This window comes from Myripristis murdjan, chromosome 24 (genome assembly GCF_902150065.1).
Source record: "Myripristis murdjan chromosome 24, fMyrMur1.1, whole genome shotgun sequence".
Taxonomy (NCBI): Eukaryota; Metazoa; Chordata; class Actinopteri; order Holocentriformes; family Holocentridae; genus Myripristis; species Myripristis murdjan.
The window spans coordinates 21,190,350-21,200,572 of NC_044003.1; positions in this window are offsets into that span (position 1 = coordinate 21,190,350).

Consider the following 10,223-nt stretch of genomic DNA (forward strand, 5'->3'; position numbering starts at 1 on the left):
AAAATGAATGGAAGTGCACTTTCTTATTAATGGAACTAAGAGTGTAAGCAGCAATTCAGGAAATGAGCTTTGGTGGAAATCACATGGGAGGGAATAGGACACACTTTTCAACACCTCTTAGCCTTCCCTGGGACTAAGTGGACCAATCTGAATGTGGGAGGTTGTGTCGGGAGAATGTCATCAGTGCTGCTGAAAAGTCTGAAGTGAGATTTCCCAAAAGCGCCTTTAACACTAAAGCATCTCTGTTCTATTCATTCGCAATGGAACAAAGGTACACTTGGTGAAGAGATTCTTCTGGAAAAAAACAAACAAAAAAGAGATCGGATGTGTTATTTTCAGTATTTGTGCAATGAGACAGTATCGGCACATGAGGTGTAACTTTAACGCAGGGTGAAAAGTAACAAAAGATTATTCTCTCTACTACAATGCATGAATGTGCAGAGAATTGCAGATCGGTGTAAAGAAAATGCTCATTTGTTCAGTCTTGATGTTCATTGCTTACCTAGAATGTCATGACAAGTGAGACCACAAGAGGGCAGTTTTTCTCAACCTGGTGTGTGAGACAGTTAGAGGAGGAGAGCGGGGGCAGAGGGCAAGGGAGACGCAGAGATAGAGAGAGAGACAGTGAGAGAGATAGACGTGTAGATCACCTTACCTCAGCCATTGCCTTGGAGTCCATTACCCTGGCCACATTACTCATGCCCAAACAGCATTGTAGTTAGTATTAATGCACATCGAGCTACCTAATGATGTGGAATCATTTAAAACTAACAGTCTCCTCTGTGTTTGGTAGCTAATGATATGGATTTTTACCACCTTGGTCTGGCAGGTTTGCCTTTTCTGCATGCGTGTGTGTGTGTGTGTGTGTGTGCGTGTGTGTGTGTGGCATGGCAGCAAGAGACAGAGAGACTGATGAATTTTCAGCAGGCATGCTCATATCACTAATTATACACCCACATATTTCACCCCCTGTCCCTGCATTCATTAGTATTTTTGATAAATTAGCAAATTACAACAAAAAGATCACGCTCCACCCATGATCCTCATCTGCATCGAACACTGTTTTGACTGAACAGCTCATCTAGCCTCTCATCATTTATCCCAAGTCTACACTGATGAGACTGTCCATTTCATTTATGGTGTACTCACCTGAACAATGCACCTGCTCACTGCACAGTAAGCATCATTAGAGTCTGTGCTGATGAGCCTCACCCCGTCTGCCCTCTCTTTTCCATCGCTCCGCCTGTCTTGCACTCCTTCTCTTTCCCATCTTTCTGCCGCTGCACCTCTGATCCCTGCATGGGCTCAATTAAAACAGTTTCTTATGCCTCAGCTCATGGGTTATGGTGGCAGCTCTTTGGATGTGTGGTGGTGCCAGTAAGAGGTCTTCATTATGCACTTCTTAAGAAGACTTTATTTGCTTTGACAAGATTTTATTTTGAGGGGCCAAGCTTAAAGAATTCCCACCGTCGACCTCTCTGCACCCCCCTCCTCCTCTCCTCATAATCCTCATCCAAAAAAGGGAGAAAAATATGCAGACCTTATTTTCACTTGGCTGCATGAATCTCATGCTGAGAGAGAGAGAGGGAGTGAGAGAAAAAAACATCGTGTTTTAACTCTTTGCTGGCGTTAACATACACTGCATCAAATCAGCACAAACAAGGCTGAACACCAAGTGAAATGATTAAAAGGGCTTGACCTTGATTTAGTGTCTTGGTCATCTCTGTGAGGATTTACCTCAGAACTCAGAGCATCGCAAAGTAGCTGCAATTCAATTCCAGCAATAGCTCAAATCATGAACACACGAGCAACTACTTTAATTTAAGGTGGCGCGTGGAGCCCTGATGTTTGAGTTATGTTCAATCCTAATGGTGTAATCACGCAACGCAATATAAATGATCCATCTTAACATGTCACCAAGGCTCATGTCGGGTCTAATTTTTCCTAAAACCTATAAGGCGGGATACTCCTGTTTGTTGAGGTATCATCTATGTCAGGAAGTTTCTAGAGGCTAGTGCCAGTATCTTGAATCAAGGAAAAATCCAGTAGATCAGTTTTATCAAGAAAAGCACACTTGATTAAAGAGAATTATCAAAACATGAATTAAAAGTGGAATTATCCCACATCACTGGCAAATGCCTTCCACTCGGAAAAATAAGACTTATTACAAGACTGAACCGACTTGTTAAGATGGATATTTTTTCGCATCACAATATGTTTATTTCAATCTTCTGTGGTTATCAAAGTGTCTCTTCTTTTCTGGTTTACTTTTTCTACTAATACTCACATATCAGCACACCCAATAGATACTGTCCATCGAAACTCACCATGTTAACCTGACCTACTCTGACCTGAGGTCTGACCTACCCTGCGTAACGATCATGACCCAATTATCCACCTTAACTTAATTCATCATGTGTGGTTTGCTACATACTGTACCGGCTGACCATGATCCCACGCAGAAAAACTTGAACTTCTATTTCCGATATTGTTCAGATTTATTTCTGTTATGGATGAAAACTCTATTTTAAAGTCATTTATCCGATATTGATCAAACAAGTCAGGTCAAGATATTGCAACATATGGTATCTCTCCTACCTGTGAATGTGTTTTGAAGACAGAAATTTGCCTTACCTTTTATGCAGTACTGAATGACTTAGCTGCAGTTAACTTCAAGGAGTGGAGGAAAGAGATTAGAGGGAGGAAGGGAGAGGAAGAAAAGACGCAGAGATGAGACATGCAGGGGTGGCACCAGGAATGGAGCAGAACAGAACAGAAAGAAAGCACATTTCTGCAACAGATCGCTGCAACGATGGCAACAATAACAGTATTAATAAGAAGGAAAAAAAAAAAAAAAAAAACAACAGCAAGCGTGACATAGCTAACAAGAGAGACTGTTCATCCATAGTGCCAGACCTTAAGTGGCGCAGGGCTAATGATTCAACCATGGGAAGGAGCTTTGTTGGTTGTTTTGCAGCATACATTACTCTTAATTTTCTACTTGCTTGATGAAAGAACACAGTTGCTGTGCTGTGACCAGTGGAATTACACAAAACGTATTACAGACTTAGATAGACTGCTAGCATCAGTTTATTACTATTTCAGGGTGCCGAGAAGTAATTTCCCTTAAAGCTCATTGATTCACATTGGAATAATTATGTTTAATCACTGAGAGGTCAATTCAGACAAAGCACTCGAGTGGATGAAAGTGAATACTTTTTAAGTCATCTTTGTTTTTTTTAAACCCACTCTTTATTTTTTCTTCCTTTAGGCAATTCACCTCACTGCAAATATCTATTAGAGAAAAACATTCATTCAAGGATTTTCGCATGTACTGTATTTAGCTTCATACCTCTTCATTTTCTTTGTGAATTTACAAAGTTTTGGATTTTCACCTATTGAGTATTTGTCATGCAATCACCAGGTGGTGGTTGTGATACAGTATGAGCAACCGTACAGAATGTTCTCATATGGTTTGAGAAAGGGGGCTAAAAATACGCGGTGCATGTAATGTGGCTATGTCGGGATACTTTGTCATCCCGGCTTTCCAAATCCAGACATTGCAGTTAACCATCCACACCGGGAAGTTTCTTAGGAACCAAAGTTACATTTCTGTTCTCATCATGAAATATTGATGTTGTTCCATGTATGTGCCTTGAGGTTGAACTTACAATGTAAAGTCCTTGAAACCTTTAAATGTTTTTGCACAAAATGTAAATACTTAAGTGAAGCTTTTTGAAAATAAAAGAGCCATGGGATTTGAGTGATCACTCATTTTCATTTCGGCAAAGTGCAGCGCACACGGCGGCTTGGGGAGACTGTTTGTTTGCCTCTGAGTGGAAGAAAGGAAGGTTTGCAGTTGCTTAACAGTCAGCTGTGCTCTGACTATTGATCCATTTTTTGTGCTGTTTTTCTGTGCTGGTGTGTATACATCTACCTATCAAGCTACCGGACTGAAGAGTTTGCACAGAAATGTCCCCTGGCTAAATCTATTTTGGGTCAGACACTAGTAATTCTGGGTCAAAGATTTATGCTGTACCATACTGTGCCAAGTTATCCTCTTATTTCTATACTTGAAGCTTGAGACATCTTAGTGTAGCCACCACAGCTTAGCGTTCAGCTGGGGAAAATCCAGGATACTCTCTCATCTACTTGTATGGCACAAATAAATCCCAGTATGTGCTCTCTCTCCAAATCCCTGTTTTCCACCAAAGTCCAACTTTTTTTTTTTTTTTTCTCTCTTGACCACATCCCAATGTTGCCTTTAAAACCTCCAACCCACTAAAAACCACATTAGCCTAATCTTAATTCACTATGACAATTAACCACATGCATTCAAACTGAGACACACCAGGGTGTGCCACTTTGGCATTTTTGAGGAGGAAATTGGTATTTTTCTTAAAATCCCCACATGTCTAAATGTGATTTGTTTTTACAGCACTGTAGGCTCTTTGGACAGACATGAGGGCACAGGGAGCTGAGGCTTTGGCATTAAAATCATATTTAAAAAATGTTCTTTGCCATTTTCCTCTCCCATTTTTTTCTATAATGAGACCCATGAAAATTCACTGTGCTTGTTAGGTCCACAAAGTTAATTGTCACATGTATTGAAAATCACTATCATGCAATGTTTTGCCACAAAAACACATTCATGTTCAAACATTTGTCATATGAGTCGTTTGAAAGACTGCAGTCACATGTTTTTTTTTTTATGCCATATGTTCAAATATCTTATGCATTTTTGTCTTTCAATCAATCAGGGAACAGGTGCTCTTTTCCACCGTTCTCCCCCTACAGAATTAAAATTTTTGTTCACTACAAGAACAGTCACAGATCTGCATTTAATCATCTCCTAAACAGCCTCAACTGGAGGTAAAGTGAGATTCAGATGTCACAGGATGCTATTCAAAGCATCCTCATTTGATGTATTACAAACACTGACATATGGTACAGACTCTGAACTGGCTTGTCTAAAGCACTGGCCCTGTGCTATTCGTATGTTCCATTATCCTTTGCGGCATTTAATTAAAGACTGAATACAGGTGAGGGCTTTGCCTCTTTCACAGTGCTTCAGGCTAATTTGTGTCAGGATGATCACTGGATTCCTGCCCATTCATTTACAAGGCCATGAACATTAAGTTGAAGACAGAGCAAGAGAGCAATCAAACGAGGATCTTGTTCTTGTTCTCTAAAATGACATGAAAAGTAAAATAAGTGCAAAACTGGTCAAACCCGAATGCATAAACTGTGTATATTGTTTAAAAAAGTGAAAGGGAACATGACCTTGGATGAAGCTAATTTGCATCTTCTTTTTTTCCCCCTCTTTTCACTTCTCTTCTTCTTTTCACTGCCGTTTCCTCAAGGTGTGTGTTTTATTTCTTATTAAAACTGGATGCTGTGAATTGAAAGAGACCAAAACACAGCTCAAAGTCAGCATGTCACACTCTGATCAAAGAGGATATTTTAAGCAATCTCATCAACCTGTGATGTGTTTTGAGATGCAAACAAAACCACCCTCCAAAATACTGTTGTGAAGATTACCGTGTCGGTGTAAAATGCAGAGAATTCTCTCTTGTTGCTGCTGAAGAAAATGGAAAATGTGTCCAGTGCTATTGAGATAAGTATAATACATTCTCTACACCAAAAAAAAAAAAAAAAAGACTGAATACAACATGACAAGCCTTTAGTCTCTGCAGGGAGGCTTGCTTTCAAACAAATAATTACAGCGATTCCCCCCACCGCCCCATCCCTGCAAAATATATACTGCTTGCATCTCTTTCAGGACTTTCACAAAAAGTGACTCTCCAGCTATTCTCAGACCTAATTGGTGACAAATGCTTTTTGCACTAAAAATACTTTATAAAAGCCTCAATCTTTAACAGCATACATGCAGAGGCATCAAATGGTAAAGCTGCGCGTGTCAACATCTTTTGATTGCCTCCTCTTTTGTTTCTGTTAACAACCGCTAGTTTCGTACTCTGTGCCAGTGTTTTACAGAGGCTCGGGTGATGCTCGCAGTTGGGTCAAGATTAATTGTTTCGTGCTAACTGCAGAGGATTTTTGGTTTGGAAAGAAAAAAAAAATCTATTTTTGAGTGGAGCTGCTTTTCTATGGCTGCCATAACATTTCTCACAAGCTGCAGTGTGCGACAGAGCAATGAAAGCCCTAATAGAAGCAAACTATAGGTAGGAGTCATATATTACATACCTTATTCGATACCCATATAGGAAACGCATTAGAATTTTGCACATTTTCATACATTACAAATACATCCAATCCAATCCACTTCATTTATATAGCACATTTCGAAAACATAAAAGTTTATCAAAGTGCTGGACAGTGATTTACAGTAAAAGACACATTGGTTAAGAAAATGAGGATTAAATACATGTGTCCTCCCCATTACACATACATAGTATAAGATATGCTCAACATATAGGGGCTATACATACTGTATGTCCATGTCCTGAGAGTGGTTATGTTTGGTTCATATATGACTGTTATTCAACATGACAGGATTTATCTGCGATAGGAACATATATGTTCATATATTAGGTTTCTGTATGGGAAGTTGGGCTGGGTAATATATGGATATTATATTGATTTCCTGATATGAGGCTACTGTCTTTTCTGGTTAGAAGCTGAATTACAGTAAAGAGATGCAATTTTTTGAACTTATTAGACTGTTCTAGCAGTATTATTTCTTTTATTTGCCTCTACCTGCTTGGTCACATTGATGTGTAAATATCTCATGAAAGCAGCAGGTAATCGGTTGGATATTGGATACTGAGGTATTTGGTCAAAGGATATTGTGATATTTGATTTTGTCCTTATCGCCCAACCCTAACGGGAAGACAGCAGCTCAAGTGTGGATTTTGTTACATAGCTCACAATATCCCACAAAATCACAACATTCGGATTACAAGATTAGTTATTTTGAAAAAGTGGTTCCTTGGCAAGCCGCTGCTCTGAAGGTCAGCCCTGCCTAATGATCGTCCATACACATGCATTCTGAATTCATAATTCGTGCTAACCCAGTGCATGTTATGCTTTGGCACCATAATAAACTAACTTGGAGACTATACCTGAGAGATCATAGAGCTTAAGGAAACATTGTAAAATGTCGTGGTAAAAATACACTCTCTAGCTCTTGCAATATATTTCAAAATCTCCCATCTCCCTTGTCTGATCTTAAGAGCTGCCTCAACAGTTTAATCATCTGCATTGGTTTAAGCACATAATAGAGTGGCAATGTTATTGAGCAAACCAAATGCATTCATTGTGCTTACAATAAAACTAGACGTATATCTTCTATGTCTAGTTTTATTGTCTCAGCTTGCCTTTCAAAGTAGCAAGACATGCTTCCTCGCTGTCTTCAACACATTTCTGCCTGGTAGAAAATTCCCACTTAGTTGTTTATACAAGAAGTTGCACAGAATTAAACTTTGGAGTATTTGTATGCTAATTGGAGATTTCTCTGGTTTGGCTATACTACACCGCCGGTGAGTTAGCCTGAGAGAGCTTGTTTGTTATCTTGGGAAAAATGATTCTCGAAACACATCGTTATAGAGGAATAATTGGGATGAATCTGTTGCAGCACTTCTGCTATGTCTGGCATCCTTGATTGAGAGGAATTATGTTCCCACCTACAGCCTTTTAAATTTTCAAAAGTATACAACACTGAGGTTGTAGAGAGGCAAGCTGTATCAGGTGCTCATTAGAGGAGATGTTTATGCATGCGCAATGCACAAAGGCACAATGGAGAAAAAGGCAGAAGTGCTCAAAATCACTGCATATTTGTGGCAAATTTACAGTGTGAATCAAGCGTTTAAATAATTAAAATGCCACCTGTCAGGAAAACTTAGAGCAAATTCCCCAGTAGCTGCACAGATTAAACTTTAACTCTTACCCCCGGACCGCATGGAGCCTGGTAGGAGCTCCATATGCGTCGGGGCAGTGGGTCAAAGGAGTTGCAATTCCAGGTGGAATAGAGCAGCTGTGACCTTGAGCAAGACACGCCGTCTGTTAAGACCCATAATGAATGAAGACGGTGATGAATAGTGAAGGCAAAAGGCTTGCAGCTTTTGGGGGTGACCAGAAGGAAGCTGTTTTTTTTTTTTTTTTTTTTTTTCCTCTTTTCATGTTCATGTCAGATGTACAAGCCCATTGTGTGAGACAGCTCAGCTAATGGACACTTATCAGTGGAACTGAAATTTCACTGTTAACTCTGCAGCATAACTAGTGTGATACAAGCTGTACTGCTTTCAGGGCGTATTGGGTTCATGGCTACAGGCCTTTGAGCTGGACAAGCCTGAGCTCCCTTTTAGAAATACAATTCACATCATCTTCTGGGTAAAATCATACTTTTCAAGTGTGTTCTAATGGTATTTTCTTATTATAAACCGTAGAGTGGATGATAGCAAATGGATAGTAGAGAGTGATAGATGGAGAAAAAAAGAGACAAAGATAGTGGAAAAGAGAAGGGATAATTTATGATAGATTTGAGAAGCAGACATTATGTGGCATTAAGCACTGCTATATTGTTTTTGTTTTCTAATTTGTTCTTTTAAAATGTTATAGTTCAAAAAGAGGTTATGTGAGGAACATATGTGACATTGTCAAGCTCACTGGGTTTCAAAGGTCACGTCTCTACAAAGATCCCTGATGACAAACAGCCAACAGTCAGGTGATGGAAGTTCAGGAATGCTTTTTGCCTAAGTTTACAACATTTGCTCCCCTTTTAACATCTTGTCTGCCTTGCCTGTAGTTATGGTTTTAAAAAAAAAAAAAAAAAAAAGTGCATTTTTTCATGCTATTCTGAGTCAAGTACTGGATGACTGCTTGTACTTGAGGTTGAAAAAAATGGAATACTAAATTAATAACGAGGCTTTTAAAGCTGAGACATTCTCCCATTTTTGAAAGAAAGGCAGGTAAACTTGGGTTACAAGTCCCACCCTTGAGATTCTGTGATCAAAATCATAATAATTTTACTGTGCACATGCTTCTTCTTTGGCCATTTATTTATTTCACTGCCAATCTCGTTTGCCCGCACATTTTGCTGTGTTAACACAGTCATTAATGTGCTACAAACTACCTAGTCTTCAGATGATTTCCATGGTATCCACTCAACCGTGTGTGTGTGTGTGTGTGTGTGTGTGTGTGTGTGTGGTTGTAGCGACATTATGTAAGTGTTTTCTTTAGGGAGGCATTTGCAGACTTGTCCCAGTGAGACAAGTGTCCTTGGCTGCAGGAAATAAACAGGAAATGAGGCATCACTACCTCCACTGAGGTTTCAACTCTCTAGCTAGAACCTGAAACTCTTGTTTTTTAAAACTATTTCTTCTTGTCTTGTTGAAACTCTGAGAGTGTCTGTCGCATTCTCTTGAACTCCCATCTCCATTTTCATGTCTCGCTGAACCTGTAGTTTTTCTTAGAGCGAACATATCCGCGTAGACCCAAACAAACATCTCTGTCTAAATTGGGAACTCATTAGAGTCTCACACATCCACCGAGAGCACCGAAAAGCGAGACATTATGAATTGATTTCTCTATTTCCGAACGATAAAAGCCGAGTGCATTAGCATTAGAGAAGATGAATGTTGCATTTGAGATCAGCGGAGGGGTGAGAGTGGTCTTGAATTAAACAGACATGTTTAACAAGCTGTTAACAACTCTCACTCTCACTACTGTATCTCCCTCTCACTTTCTCTCCCTCCCCTTTTCTCTCTTCCTCTCTCTGGCTTGCCTGCTCTCACCGTGCAGCAAGAAGAAGAGACAAAAACAGCCTGAGCCTGCACAGGAGCAAGATCCCACGAGAAAGCAGTGAGAAAGGGGCTGAGGTGGAGAGGTGGTGTCAGTTCACACAGAGAGACTGGGGGAGTCCACCCAAGACAAAAAGCAGAAGTCCTTTGTCTCACAGCTGGGGAAAGTGTGGCTCAAAGCTGTTTAAATGTTATGGCGGATGGGGATGGTTCTTATGGGCCCCAGGTCCGGAGTGCACATTACATGTTAATGACTTGGAACACAGACAGCAGAGCAGAGGCTCAAACTGCCAATTAAGCATATGCTGCAGACGCCACTGGTGTTCAGACACAACCATCTGATAGCGCTCAAGCTTGGCCTGCAGATCTGAATCTCTCCATGGGACGTGGAGGCACTCCAATGGTGAGTCATTACCCAAAGACATCCCTGAAAACCAGAGAGGAATACAGACAGCTGCTGAT